Source organism: Dendrobates tinctorius, unplaced genomic scaffold (assembly GCF_039654945.1).
Source record: "Dendrobates tinctorius isolate UK_male_01 unplaced genomic scaffold, ASM3965494v1 ptg000219l, whole genome shotgun sequence".
Taxonomy (NCBI): domain Eukaryota; kingdom Metazoa; phylum Chordata; class Amphibia; order Anura; family Dendrobatidae; genus Dendrobates; species Dendrobates tinctorius.
In genome coordinates, this window is record NW_027361886.1 from 2,735,079 (window position 1) to 2,749,004 (window position 13,926).

Below are 13,926 nucleotides of genomic sequence, written 5' to 3' on the forward strand. Positions count from 1 at the left end.
GCAGCTAAAACAATGCCACATAACCGCCGCCAGCCCACCCGTGCAGCGGACACGTCACCCACTCCTGTCACCTTTCACCGTGTTTCTTATACCCTCTGTTCACCCTTCTCCCATCCCCCCAAAATAGCAGCCACATGGGATTTGTAACCACGCCCTCATCTTTTTACACAAGGCCTCTCAGTCCACAGACCGCGTCACGCCCCCAGATGTTTATTGGTTTAGGAAGCCGTCAATCTAGTATTGCAAACCAATTGCATTAGCCTTGTCCGCGGACAACATTGTGAAGGGCGTGTCCGGGCTACTCAGTCCGTGCGGTTGCGGTACGGTGGCCTGGAGTGGACGGCTTGTGTATAAGCGGGTGTATGTGAAGACTGGTTGAAGAGGTGAGTGAGTGACTGTCACCTGTTGGCGGGCGTGCCCCACAATTGCCCGTGTGTCTGTAGTGGCAGTGTGACACCCGCCCTCTCACGGCGCTCCTTCAGCATTCATATTTGTGCTCGCATGCCTCTGTGTCATCTACGCCAGGGGGAGCGCTCTGCATTTTGTTTATAGGAATTTGGCTTTGGATGCGAGCGAGTCAGTCTGACACTGGCACCTCATCCTGCCCACTTGCAGATGGTTTGCCATCACAGGAATGTAAGCTAAATGGAGAACTACAACTCCCAGAAACTCTGTAAATCTCCAAACTGTGAGATTGGGGTCGGACCCAAAAAAAGTAGATTGATATGACTCATGAATCTAATTTTTGGGTCCGACCCCATTATGACTAGTTGGGACAAGGGCTTTTTACTTTAGAGAGCGCCTTTAGATTACCTGGCCATAGTACGGACAGCGGGGAGCGCCTCTAGATTACACGGCCATAGTACGGACAGCAGGGAGCACCTCTAGGTTACACGGACAGCGGGGAGCGCCTCTAGATTACACGGCCATAGTACGGACAGCGGGAAGCGCCTCTAGATTACACGGCCATAGTACGGACAGCGGGAAGCGCCTCTAGGTTACACGGCCATAGTACGGACAGCGGGGAGCACCTCTTGATTACACGGCCATAGTACGGACAGCAGGGAGCACCTCTAGGTTACACGGACAGCGGGGAGCGCCTCTATATTACACGGCCACAGTACGGACCGCAGAGAGTGCCTCTATATTACACGGCCATAGTACGGACAGCGAGAAGCGCCTCTAGGTTACACGGCCATAGTACAGACCGAGGGGAGCGCCTCTAGATTACACGGCCATAGTGCGGACAGCGGGGAGCGCCTCTAGATTACACGGCCACAGTACGGACCGCGGGGAGCGCCTCTAGATTACACGGCCATAGTACGGACAGCAGGGAGCACCTCTAGGTTACACGGACAGCGGGGAGCGCCTCTAGATTACACGGCCATAGTACGGACAGCGGGAAGCGCCTCTAGATTACACGGCCATAGTACGGACAGCGGGAAGCGCCTCTAGGTTACACGGCCATAGTACGGACAGCGGGGAGCACCTCTTGATTACACGGCCATAGTACGGACAGCAGGGAGCACCTCTAGGTTACACGGACAGCGGGGAGCGCCTCTATATTACACGGCCACAGTACGGACCGCAGAGAGTGCCTCTATATTACACGGCCATAGTACGGACAGCGAGAAGCGCCTCTAGGTTACACGGCCATAGTACAGACCGAGGGGAGCGCCTCTAGATTACACGGCCATAGTGCGGACAGCGGGGAGCGCCTCTAGATTACACGGCCACAGTACGGACCGCGGGGAGCGCCTCTAGATTACACGGCCATAGTACGGACAGCAGGGAGCACCTCTAGGTTACACGGACAGCGGGGAGCGCCTCTAGATTACACGGCCATAGTACGGACAGCAGGGAGCACCTCTAGGTTACACGGACAGCGGGGAGCGCCTCTAGATTACACGGCCATAGTACGGACAGCGGGAAGCGCCTCTAGGTTACACGGCCATAGTACGGACAGCGGGAAGCGCCTCTAGGTTACACGGCCATAGTACGGACAGCGGGGAGCACCTCTTGATTACACGGCCATAGTACGGACAGCATGGAGCACCTCTAGGTTACACGGACAGCGGGGAGCGCCTCTAGATTACACGGCCACAGTACGGACCGCGGAGAGTGCCTCTATATTACACGGCCATAGTACGGACAGCGAGAAGCGCCTCTAGGTTACACGGCCATAGTACAGACCGAGGGGAGCGCCTCTAGATTACACGGCCATAGTGCGGACAGCGGGGAGCGCCTCTAGATTACACGGCCACAGTACGGACCGCGGGGAGCGCCTCTAGATTACACGGCCATAGTACGGACAGCGGGGAGCGCCTCTACATTACACGGCCATAGTACGGACAGCGGGGAGCGCCTCTACATTACACAGCCATAGTACGGACAGCAGGGAGCGCCTCTACATTACACGGCCATAGTACGGACAGCGGGGAACGCCTCTACATTACACGGCCATAGTACGGACAGCGGGGAGCGCCTCTACATTACACGGCCATAGTACGGACAGCGGGGAGCGCCTCTACATTACACGGCCATAGTACGGACAGCGGGAAGCGCTTCTACATTACACGGCCATAGTACGGACAGCGGGGAGCGCCTCTACATTACATGGCCATAGTACGGACAGCGGGGAGCACCTCTTGATTACACGGCCATACTACGGACAGCGAGGAACGCCACTAGATTACACGGCCATAGTACGGACAGCGGGGAGTGCCTCTAGATTACACTGCCATAGTACAGACAGTGGGGAGCACCTTTAGATTACACTGCCATATTGCGGGGAGTGCCTCTAGATTACACGGCCATAGTATGGACTGCGGGGAGCGCCTCTAGATTACACTGCCATAGTACGGACAGCGGGGAGCGCCTCTAGATTACACTGCCATAGTACAGACAGCGGGGAGCGCCTCTAGATTACACTGCCATATTACAGACAGCGGGGAGCGCCTCTAGATTACACTGCCATATTACAGACGGCGGGGAGCGCCTCTAGATTACACTGCCATATTACAGACAGCGGGGAGCGCCTCTAGATTACACTGCCATATTACAGACAGCGGGGAGCGCCTCTAGATTACACTGCCATATTACAGACAGCGGGGAGCGCCTCTAGATTACACTGCCATATTACAGACAGCGGGGAGCGCCTCTAGATTACACTGCCATATTACAGACAGCGGGGAGCGCCTCTAGATTACACTGCCATATTACAGACAGCGGGGAGCGCCTCTAGATTACACTGCCATAGTACAGACAGCTGGGAGCGCCTCTAGATTACACTTCCATAGTACAGACAGCGGGGAGCGCCTCTAGATTACACTGCCATAGTACAGACAGTGGGGAGCGCCTCTAGATTACACTGCCATATTGCGGGGAGCGCCTCTAGATTACACGGCCATAGTATGGACAGCGGGGAGCGCCTCTAGATTACACGGCCATAGTACGTACAGCTCCTCTAGATTACACGGGCAGCAGGGAGCACCTCTAGATTACACAGACGGCGGGGAGCGCCTCTATATTACACGGCCACAGTACGGACCGCGGGGAGCGCCTCTATATTACACGGCCATAGTACGGACAGCGGGAAGCGCCTCTAGATTACACGACCATAGTACAGACCGAGGGGAGCGCCTCTACATTACACGGCCATAGTACGGACAGCGGGGAGCGCCTCTAGATTACACGGCCATAGTACGGACAGCGTCTCTAGATTGCACGGCCATAGTGCGGACAGCGGGGAGCGCCTCTAGATTACACTGCCATAGTACAGACAACGGGGAGCGCCTCTTCATTACACTGCCATAGTACGGACAGCGGGGAGCGCCTCTAGATTACACTGCCATAGTACAGACAGTGGGGAGCACCTCTAGATTACACTGCCATATTGCGGGGAGCGCCTCTAGATTACACGGCCATAGTACGTACAGCGGGGAGCGTCTCTAGATTGCACGGCCATAGTGCGGACAGCGGGGAGCGCCTCTAGATTACACTGCCATAGTACAGACAGCGGGGAGCCCCTCTAGATTACACTGCCATAGTACGGACAGCGGGGAGCGCCTCTAGATTACACTGCCATAGTACAGACAGCGGGGAGCCCCTCTACATTACACTGCCATAGTACAGACAGCGGGGAGCCCCTCTACATTACACTGCCATAGTACGGACAGCGGGGAGCGCCTCTAGATTACACTGCCATAGTACAGACAGTGGGGAGCACCTCTAGATTACACTGCCATATTGCGGGGAGCGCCTCTAGATTACACGGCCATAGTATGGACAGCGGGGAGCGCCTCTAGATTACACGGCCATAGTACGTACAGCTCCTCTAGATTACACGGGCAGCAGGGAGCACCTCTAGATTACACGGACGGCGGGGAGCGCCTCTATATTACACGGCCACAGTACGGACCGCGGGGAGCGCCTCTATATTACACGTCCATAGTACGGACAGCGGGAAGCGCCTCTAGATTACACGAGCATAGTACGGACAGCGGGGAGCACCTCTAGATTGCACGGCCATAGTACGGACAGCGGGGAGCGCCTGTACATTACACGGCCATAGTACGGACAGCGGGGAGCACCTCTTGATTACACGGCCATAGTACGGACAGCGGGGAGCGCCTGTACATTACACGGCCATAGTACGGACAGCGGGGAGCACCTCTTGATTACACGGCCATAGTACGGACAGCGGGGAGCACCTCTTGATTACACGGCCATAGTACGGACAGCAGGGAACGCCACTAGATTACATGGCCATTGTACGGACAGCGGGGAGCGCCTCTAGATTTCACGGCCATGGTACAGACAGTGAGGAGCACCTCTTGATTACACGGCCATAGTACGGACAGCGGGGAACGCCACTAGATTACATGGCCATAGTATGAATAGCGGGGAACGCCACTAGATTACATGGCCATAGTATGAATAGCGGGGAGCGCCTCTAGATTACACGGCCATAGTACGGACAGCAGGGAGCACCTCTAGATTACACGGACAGCGGGGAGCGTCCTCTAGATTACACAGCCACAGTACGGACCGCGGGGAGCGCCTCTAGATTACACGGCCATAGTACGGACAGTGGGAAGCGCCTCTAGATTATACGGCCATAGTACGGACCGCGGGGAGCGCCTCTAGATTATACGGCCATAGTACGGACAGTGGGAAGCGCCTCTAGATTATACGGCCATAGTACGGACAGTGGGGAGCGCCTCCAGATTACATGGCTACAGTATGGACAGCGCCTCTATATTTCACGGCCATAGTACACAGAGCGGGGAGCATCTATGGATTAAGCCGCCATGAATCTGGGTAATCCCCATCTAGGCTCAGTCAGTTCTGAATAGACCTTCTGCTCAGAGTATAATTCCAACTGTTCTGGTATTATAAGACTCACAGAGCTAAACTAATACTTACGTAAAGGTTATTTTACCATTCAGATGACTTTTTGCTCTAGCAAATCTTCTACTTGTGTGAGAATTGGGCTTCCCCACACCTGTTTGGGGCATTTTATCAAGGTTTGTCACACCTTAGGTGATGATATGGAGAGAAAACATTACTAATATCTCTAAGATGACCACGGCCCTTATGCCCTAGGTCAGGACTACTCAGTGAGTTGTTACAGTGGGTTTGCAAATCATGACTGTGTATATGGTCTGGACCGTCACCAGAAATCCAAAAATGCAGAATTTCCTTGTTGCCACATTCACAATTGGTTGTGATCTTATGTCATGTAGCCCAAGCCGAGATCAGTCTGCTGTTGCTTACCCTCTTTATGAGCCAAAACAGCCCCCACATTAGTCACCATGTAATATTTCATTTCTTCTGCGCCACTGTTTTGAAAACTGAGACAATCCCTTGAGTGCTGTAGCTGAGGAGGACCTGTCACACTACCTGACATTTGTTTTAGTAAATAATGGCATTTGTGACAACATAATAATTCTGAACCATGTGCTATTCCTCCTGGAAAAAGTCACGTGCCAATAAGTTGTTAGCTGGTAGAAAATGTGTAGGAGCCCGTGCACCAAGTTTTGTGTGGCTCCAGAGACAGTCTGCTGAGCCTGTACACTGCTCTGTGCATGCACGAGCTGAGCCCTTCAGCCTCCTGAGTAGCACAATACAGAACTATATTTTCAGCAATCAGTAGGCGTCTTATTTCCATGTATGGCATCTTGCCCTGGAAATAATCATGTCTTTTGTTCCACAATCTGCGTGCTGGATTTCTAGGAAACGCCCTATTGACGAGGGAAATATGGACGCCCAATTGTCATTTTATATGTATGTTTCCCAAGACGGTAACTATAGCACAGGAAGGACAGTTATGGATAACTAACTGGTGGGATTCTGCAGCACCACTCCCTTCCTGCATGTGGAGCTGAGCAGTGATGAGAATTATTGTTCAGGCTCCTATGATAAGTATGGCTCTACGTTATCAGTGATCGTTACCAAGGAACCCTATTAAGCTACCGTACTCGTATACCTTCACTAGCGGCTGGATGAATGCTATTTGTGTCCACTATATATATGCCCGATGGGTGCCAAGAGGCTGCCGCCATGTGTATGGCCACCCTTGGCTTATGTAGGATTGTTGTCATTGAATGCAATTGCAACAAACTCTCAGCTTTGAGCAGATCTGCAAAATTGTCAACGTCTGGATGTAAGCAAGAATAATTGTATCCAGTGGCAATGAACAAAGATCTTGAAAATGGTAAGATACTGAAGCTAAAAGCATAATGAGTGGCTGAACTTTTTATTCTAAAAGTATTGGACTTGCATGATAATGACTGCCCTACTTGCTGTATTACTGCTTTTATACTTTGCCCAGCTTCTCTCAGTGCTGTTTCTTGAGGGGCAAGTAGGGTATAGTATGCGTTCCTGTGCAGTGCATACCGCCCAGGAGGATCAGTTTCATGTGCACTGGTTGCAGGTGAAAGTGTTATAGTCTTGTTAGGCCTCTTTCACACATCAGTTAAACATCCAGCGACCGATGCTGCTGGATCCGTTTTTTTCTCATAGACTTGTATTAACGACAGATTGCGACGGATGGGCGCACGTTTCATCCATCGTTCGATGGATCCGTCGGAAATTGTTTGTCCGTCGGACGGAGACAACGGACACAGGAACGTTTTTTGTGTACATTGAAAAGTCAGACAGCGACGAATCCAGCGCCATCCATCGTTGGCTATAATGGAAGCCTATGGGCACAGGATCCGTCGCTGTCCGGAATTTAAAACTGAGCATGCCCGGAAAAAATTCTATTCCTTTAATTTAACCCCTACAGCTTCGTGTTCCATTCTGGCACATATAAAATCTGTCTCACTCACGCACACATAGTAAGTAGTGAAGAACTGTGCTAATAGTGCACGTCTTATGGCAGGTCACACCTGACATGGGACAAGTCTATAGCTTTCATTTAGTGACATTGATAGTCATTGCAACCTCTGCTGGTCTAACAACAAGTGATAAATTGCTAAACATGTTGTGGCGTTGCTGTCCGAATAGCAGCATGTCCTGAGTTATAATTGTCCTTGTATAGGACAATTGCCGTGTTTTTTCAAAGTTGATCACTGCCACAGTAAATTCTGGTGGAAGTTCATTTATCTTACATGAAGGTTTGCCTCCTTTTTAAACCATGAGAAAAAGTGACAGTGCGTGGCCATAAATACTCAAACTTATTCATATTCTCTCAAACTGATCAACCATAACATTAAAACACTAGCCTTAGGCTAGTTTCACACTTGCTTTTTTTTGCAGCGCGTTTTTCCCGCAAAAAAACGCATTAAAAAAACGCATACAAATGCATACAAACGCTGCGTTTTTTTCCAGCATTTTAATGCGCATGCAGGAAAAAAACGCAGCGTTTTTGCGCGTTTGTATGCGTTTTTTGTGCGTTTGCGTTTTTTTACAGATTTTGGAAAAACCCCACAAAAAAGAAAAAACAACCATTCAACAACACACAAGACCAATGGGACTTCATTGTGGGTGTGGTATGTTAATATATATACACCCTGTCTACAGTATTCTTCACATTTGCTTGATTCTTCTCGTGACCATGGATCTGCGCTGGAAGAGTTTTCACTTCAACTTGGATTTGGACATCGCGATGGCTCAGGCGTATGCAGTTGCTTGCCATGAACAAAGGAAGAGAGAGAGGCAGCGAAGACGGCGGCGTTTGTGGATACATCCGATTGTTGAACTCCGGGAGAGCCGTGGGGCATACCACACCCTCTACAGCGAGCTACGTGCAAACCCGGAGAAATTTACTGATTATATCCGGATGTCCCACGAAAGTTTCATGGATTTGCTTGCTCGTGTCCAACAATCCATCCGGAGACAGGACACACAGCTCCGTCGTGCGATTCCTCCTGAGGAACGGCTACTGGTGACATTACGGTATGTTTTAAAAACAAAGGGGTGTGGTCTGATGTTTTTTTTTGTAAATTTAGTATTCAAAACCTTGGGTAATTAGTTTTCGTGAATGTACTAATATTTTTTTTATAGTTTTTAAAAATAATATACATAAATATTAATTTTACTTCTTTGTCTGTTCACAGATTCCTGGCGACTGGAGAAACCCTATCCTCACTACACTTCCAGTACCGTATTGGAATCTCTACCTTGTCTGGAATTGTTGCTGACACCTGCCGGGCTCTCTGGAATGTTCTTTGCCCAGAATTTATGCCCCTGCCCACCGCTGAAAAGTGGATGGAAATTGCTGACAAATTCTGGACAGTATGCAATTTTCCCAACTGTTTGGGAGCTGTTGATGGGAAACACATACGGATCATCAAACCCCAAAGAACGGGATCTGAGTACTATAATTACAAAAAGTACTTTTCAATAGTACTCATTGCAATTGCGGATGCCGGATGTATGTTTGTAGCAGTGGACATTGGAGCATTTGGCCGTGGTAATGACTCGCAGGCTTTTAAAAACTCAGACATGGGCCGGAGGTTGTATGGCAACCAATTTAATTTCCCTATGCCACGGCCTCTTCCTCACACCGAAGCTCCGCCACTGCCCTTTGTAATGGTTGGCGATGAGGCTTTTCAAATGTGCGGAAACTTACTGAAACCCTACTCCAGCCGGGACTTGGACCACACCAAAAAAATTTTTAATTACAGGCTGACCAGGGCCAGAAGAACTGTCGAGTGTGCTTTTGGGATTCTTGTTTCCAGATGGCGAATTCTGGGCACGGCCATTAATCTTAAACTTGAAACAGTCGATGAGGTGGTGAAGGCCTGTGTGGTTCTACATAACTTTGTGATGGCTAAAGAGCACCCGACCTTTGAACTGGACGATGATGCTCCTAACCCATTGCCTGAATTCACTCAGCACACTCTCAGGTCATCCGTTGAAGTTGGCCAAATGAGGGACAAATTTGCGGCCTACTTTATTTCTGATGTAGGACGGGTGCACTGGCAAGATGAAATGGTGTAATGTTGTTGTTTATGGTAATAAAAATCCTTATTTGATACCATTACTGAGTGCACTATATTTTTTAAACTCCGATTAATTAAAAAACTTCCCATGTATAACTGAATTTTGTTATGTTCACACACCTGGGCAGGTAAATACACATACGAGTTAAAATGCAGCATTGCTAGTCTGCGTTAAATATATTGGAATGAGCAAAGCTGCAGGCCATGAATCAGGAAACCATTTTTTTTCAAGATAAAATTGTGCAAATAGTTTAAAACAAAGTATGTGATTTTCTCAAAACACAACACTCAAAACCCAACCCCAATGAAAGTCCATGGGGAATACAAGTCAGCATTGAGTGGATGAATGTAATCTGCTCCATTAAAAGTTATTACACTAGGCCTTTGAATGACTATACTAGGCCGTGGTATTTCAAATATGAGTATACTAGGCCTTGGGGCTAGTAGTATAGTAATATGTGAAATACCACGGCCTAGTATAGTCATACCAAGGCCTACTGTAATAACTAGATTTTTAACAACTAGCATCTTGTTTCACCAAAAACAAACTGGTGAAACTAGAAAGAAACTTATTTTTTAGACAAGTTTCAACAGTTTGTTTTTCATGAAACCAGATTCTATTTTGTAAAACTAGAGTTATTACACTAGGCCTTGGAATGACTATACTAGGCCGTGGTATTTCAAATATGAGTATACTAGGCCTTGGGGCTAGTAGTATATGTGAAATACCACGGCCTAGTATAGTCATACCAAGGCCTACTGTAATAACTCGATTTTTAACAACTAGCATTTTAAACAACTAGCATCTTGTTTCACCAAAAACAAAGTGGTGAAACTAGAAAGAAACTTTATTTTTTAGACAAGTTTCAACAATTTGTTTTTCATGAAACCAGATTCTATTTGGTAAAACTAGAGTTATTACACTAGGCCTTTGAATGACTATACTAGTCCATGTTATTTCACATATGACTATACTAGCCCTTGGGTTGGTTTTTAACATGTATTTACCCATCAGTGTGTGTGAGCGGCGCAAACAACATTAATGAAACTTATTAATGGTGAACCACAAATGTAAATTTATTTTTTATCACAAAAAAAAAATTTAAAAATTATTTTTTACGGCGTTTGGGGGCAGATGGTTTCAATTTGGGGGTGTGCAGGGAATATGCAACACTTGCAGTTGAAGACGGTGTTTGAGGGGAAGGGGCAACAAAACTTGTGGGGGAAGGTAGTCCAGTTAAGGGAATTAAACTTGGAACACTTGTAGGAGAGGAAATCTGTTCAGTTACATTAGTTGTAATGGCATGTCGCCGTAGGCTTGTGTGCCTGGACCGACTTTGGCCCAATGCCCGCCTTGATTGATTTCGCCTTGAAGTAGGGGCAAATATGGAATGTAGGTCCCCCGTCTGCTGGTATGGCTGCTGCTGCTGAGGTGGCGGCTGCTGCTGCAGAGGTTGCGGCTGCTGCTGAGGTGGCGGCTGCTGCTGAGGTGGCGGCTGCTGCTGAGGTGGCAGCTGCTGCTGAGGTGGTTGCTGCTGCTGAGGTGGTTGCTGCTGCTGCTGAGGTGGCGGCTGCTGCTGAGGTGGTTGCTGCTGCTGCTGAGGTGGCGGCTGCTGCTGAGGTGGCTGCTGCTGCTGAGGTGGCGGCTGCTGAGTTGGCTGCTGCTGCTGAGGTGGCTGATGCTGCTCTTCTTGGTCAGTGCTCGTCCTTGCAGGAGGACTGGTGGCGGCAGTGATGGCCCAGGTTTGCAGAGTGGTGGTGGCAGGGCTACTACATGTTGTTGTAGCGGCAGGGCTGTTCCATGTTTGCCTAGTGGTGGCTGAGCTCCACGCATGCATGGGATTGGCGGTGGTGCTCCAGACAGGAGCAGCGCTTGCCATGGTGGTGTCGGTGAAGTGACCAGCTGCACTCAGACTTGTGGTGGTGTAACGGTGGGTGTCCAGCCTTTGAAGAGAGGTGTCCGTGCAGTGGTATGCAGCACAAGTCGGTAGTGAGGTGAAGCGAGTCAATGGTGGCACAGGTGGAAAGGACGCCACTGACTGCTGACCGTACCGATTATGCTGCATAGCCTGCAAGAAAGCATTGTTGCAGGCCTGCAGCACATTCAGCTGTTGATCAGGACTAAGGTGTTCCGCCATGCCCTTTTCAATCTTACTAAAAAAATGGTGTGCTGGTCTGTTGAGGTCGGCCTCCAGACGGTCAAGGCGCTGTTCTACAGAATTGAAGCGGTGTTCAAAGTGGTTAAAACCACGTTCCATCAGTGCAAAACCGCTTTCAACTCTGTCGGACAGTGACTTGAGGCTGGAATTAAATGTCTCGCTCAAATGCATAAACTCGGGCAAGACATTCCTGTCCAAGGCCCTCTGCCGCTGGCGGGTAGTGCCCGCATAACCAGTGGCAGAGACCTGGGACAGGGGAACACCTGATGGCCCAGCTTCCTGGTCACCAGCTGTGTGTGTGTGGGACCTGCAAGGTGCTTCCTGGCTGTCGGATGGCTGGGACGGGTCAGAGGACGTCCGACGAAGGACCGCTCCAGGGCCAGGTTGCAGGGTGCTGCTCCAGGTGCTGTGGAAGAAAGGAAAATCATTACTACCATGCCTTTACAAGAAGCATCAGCTGTGGATTAGAAAAACACAGATTAATAAAAATAAAAACCCAAAATGTATAATACTTACGATCTTGTGGCAAGGACCGGTCTTAGGAACTGCAACGCGTGATAGTGACGGTATCTAGTTCTGGTCCTTGACGCAGATCCACTGCGAACCTGGCCCTCAGCACGAACATCACTGTTGAAGCGGTCCTTGATCGAACGCCAACGTGTTCGGACTTTGTCCACTGTTGATAAAAAAAAACAGTGCCGTCAAGTACAACAGTCACTGCTTCACAATTTAGCAATACAATACTCAAAGCAGTCACTGTAGACCACGATGACACTGTTGGGTTTCCTGCTAGAATACGCCTAGCACGAAACCCAACAGTGCCGTCAAGGACAACAGTCACTGCGGCACAATGTAGCAATACAATACTCAAAGCAGTCACTGTAGACCACGATGACACTGTTGGGTTTCCTGCTAGAATACGCCTAGCACGAAACCCAACAGTGCCGTCAAGGACAACAGTCACTGCGGCACAATGTAGCAATACAATACTCAAAGCAGTCACTGTAGACCACGATGACACTGTTGGGTTTCCTGCTAGAATACGCCTAGCACGAAACCCAACAGTGCCGTCAAGGACAACAGTCACTGCGGCACAATGTAGCAATACAATACTCAAAGCAGTCACTGTAGACCACGATGACACTGTTGGGTTTCCTGCTAGAATACGCCTAGCACGAAACCCAACAGTGCCGTCAAGGACAACAGTCACTGCGGCACAATGTAGCAATACAATACTCAAAGCAGTCACTGTAGACCACGATGACACTGTTGGGTTTCCTGCTAGAATACGCCTAGCACGAAACCCAACAGTGCCGTCAAGGACAACAGTCACTGCGGCACAATGTAGCAATACAATACTCAAAGCAGTCACTGTAGACCACGATGACACTGTTGGGTTTCCTGCTAGAATACGCCTAGCACGAAACCCAACAGTGCCGTCAAGGACAACAGTCACTGCGGCACAATGTAGCAATACAATACTCAAAGCAGTCACTGTAGACCACGATGACACTGTTGGGTTTCCTGCTAGAATACGCCTAGCACGAAACCCAACAGTGCCGTCAAGGACAACAGTCACTGCGGCACAATGTAGCAATACAATACTCAAAGCAGTCACTGTAGACCACGATGACACTGTTGGGTTTCCTGCTAGAATACGCCTAGCACGAAACCCAACAGTGCCGTCAAGGACAACAGTCACTGCGGCACAATGTAGCAATACAATACTCAAAGCAGTCACTGTAGACCACGATGACACTGTTGGGTTTCCTGCTAGAATACGCCTAGCACGAAACCCAACAGTGCCGTCAAGGACAACAGTCACTGCGGCACAATGTAGCAATACAATACTCAAAGCAGTCACTGTAGACCACGATGACACTGTTGGGTTTCCTGCTAGAATACGCCTAGCACGAAACCCAACAGTGCCGTCAAGGACAACAGTCACTGCGGCACAATACAGAGCAGGGAAATACTCACTAAACGCCTTTTTGGCGGATGCTGTGGCGCTGTCCCAGCCATCCATCAACGCTGCGGCCACCTCATTCCATAGCCGCCGTGTCACCACATTGTCCTTGTACAGCCGGTCACGGCTGTCCCACAACGGCGAACGCTCCTGGACCAGGCTGATGAGCTGCTCATTATCCAGGTAGACGTCTTCATCCCGTTGTGGAACCTAGACAAAACACATTCATTAGAATAATCAAATTTAAATTGACTAAAAAGTTACAAAAAAAGAAAAAAAAAAAAGAGTAAAAATAGAAGATAAAAAAAAAAAAAAAACATTACAAATCATTTGATACTTACATTACGTA

General features: G+C 49.2%; 1 protein-coding gene across 1 annotated transcript in view; it reads left to right on the plus strand.

Moving 5' to 3' along the window:
- The first annotated feature begins 237 nt into the window (after window positions 1-237).
- The window catches only part of SLC25A42 (solute carrier family 25 member 42), a 65,162-nt gene continuing 51,473 nt past the window's right edge, over window positions 238-13,926 (plus strand). Inside the window, exon 1 of the mRNA XM_073555114.1 lies at window positions 238-383. The gene's annotated coding sequence lies outside the window, so the exon portion shown is untranslated. The remainder of the gene's footprint in view (window positions 384-13,926) is intronic.